We start from the raw sequence: 1,887 nt of genomic DNA, 5'->3' as shown, positions 1-1,887 counted from the left end.
ATCATAAAAGGGAACCCAAGATCAATTTTGTCTTGGCAGAAAACCATACAAATTTAGCCGACTAAATATACAAGCAAGAATTTGCTGTCAATCGACCTGTTCACATTAGTGAGCTCTTCGCGGATCAGGTACAAACTGTGAATTCGTTTAATTCAACTAATCGTCCTATTGTTTTGTATGAATTAATGGAAGATTATTATGGAGTTGAGCAACCGAGGAACGAGCCAAATCTTAATCGATATCCGGCAGAGCATGTGCATATCTCTGACCTTCTACGAAAGCGGGCAGCACCCATTAGGCCTGTTCATATTTCAGAGATCTTGTCTTATCCCGTTCAACTAGGGGTGCACATCGGTCGGTCGGTGCGGTTTTCGGGCAAAACCGTCGACTGAACCGTGTATGCTACGGTTTTCACTTTCAAAACCGTAACTGAACTGTGTTTGAATCGGTTTGGTTTAAAACCGATCTATGTTGACACGGTTTTTTTTTTACGGTTTCTAAAAAAAATCAAAGGAAAAAAATCAACTGTATTGGATTCATCCATCTTAAGTTATGTATCAAAATTTACATTACAACAACCATCTTATGCAAAGATTCTTCAGGTCCTCATCCCTTATTATCCACTTCTTGTCCTAACAAACGACTCTAGCAGAAACTAATTTGCTTTAGAAGTATTAAATATCAAATCAGCCGTATCAGTTATCAACTTAAGAGTTGTGATTCTATCAATCAAAAAATCAAAAAATGATAAACCCCAGAAGAGATAAATACAAAGAAAGAAAATAAGAAAGATGAAGATTAGGGTATTAACCAAAGAAAGACGCAATCAATCATAACAAGTTTAAACGAATTGAATTCTTTCTCTCTTGGTTTTGGATGGCACTGCCATTGCCGCCACCATATCCTCCATCACACTTTCCCCCTTTTCCTCTTTTAGATGTAATTATCTTCCAACCTTTTCAAAATAGCTTAAATTCATCTCAACCCAATTTATTTCTTCACACACCTGTTACAAAAACAAATCAAAACCCTTTTTAAGACTAATCACAAAAACAGAATTTCAACCACTAAAACCAAAATCATGAGCTAAAATTGTGAAGAAGAAGATGATGCAGAATACATGTCATGGTGATGGAGGTTGGAGTTGGTGGTGGTTATGAGTGGTTTACATGGAGTGAGAGCAGAGAGGCAGTGAAGTGAAGAGAAGAGGAAGCCATAAAGAAAAAGAGATTTAGTTTTCTAGGGTTAGGTTAAATTAGGTTTATATACGATATACGAAGGTCTAAAATTAAAACTATCATCTAGTTCAACGACTCTAAGTTAATCGGTTTAATCGGTTCGGTCGGTTTCTGTGGTCAAACCGCAGACTAAGCCGAGAGATCAACGGTTCTTATTTTAAGAACTATGACAGACCGTTGGATGCTCGGTTTCGGATCGGTTCGGATCGGTTCATTCAATTCGGCTCGGTTCTGTGCATCCCTACGTTCAACCACCAGCGAGTCCAATCTACCTCTCAGATATCTTGCTTGATCCAGTGCATGCAACGAATCAATCTTCGTCTAAGTGGGTGGATCAATTTAGAGCTAGGGGCGGTGATGAAGTTCCAAATCAAACAAGAAGCAAAACAATTTACAAGCCACCTCATCTCAGGGATAAAAATGTAATTATGCCTTCCACACAACCATCACTCAGGTTGAAGCCTATAAGAGAAGACGATGAACAGAAAGTGGTAAGAACAATAGAGGCTAAGTCATGTAAGTCACTAACTCATTCTGTTGAGTCAGTCATGCCGGTTAAGGGTACATCACCTGAATTTGTAAATAAATCGTCTTTTATTTCCAGTTTCCAAAATTTAGGGAAAAGACTATTTTACAAGTTACGAAGTAT

At 38.0% G+C, this 1,887-nt stretch overlaps 1 long non-coding RNA gene across 1 annotated transcript; it reads right to left on the bottom strand.

Moving 5' to 3' along the window:
• Positions 1 to 507: 507 nt before the first annotated feature.
• Positions 508 to 1,227, bottom strand: LOC113292904. Its single transcript, XR_003331941.1, has 2 exons — positions 1,121 to 1,227; positions 508 to 1,006 (listed from the first exon to the last, which is right to left on the bottom strand). It is a non-coding gene; the product is annotated as an uncharacterized LOC113292904 (long non-coding RNA).
• Between the last annotated feature and the right edge of the window lie 660 nt (positions 1,228 to 1,887).

The sequence above is a fragment of the Papaver somniferum genome, chromosome 7 (assembly GCF_003573695.1).
Source record: "Papaver somniferum cultivar HN1 chromosome 7, ASM357369v1, whole genome shotgun sequence".
NCBI lineage: Eukaryota > Viridiplantae > Streptophyta > Magnoliopsida > Ranunculales > Papaveraceae > Papaver > Papaver somniferum.
The sequence above is the reverse complement of the archived record's forward strand: the minus strand, read 5'-3'. Positions and strand labels throughout refer to the sequence as shown.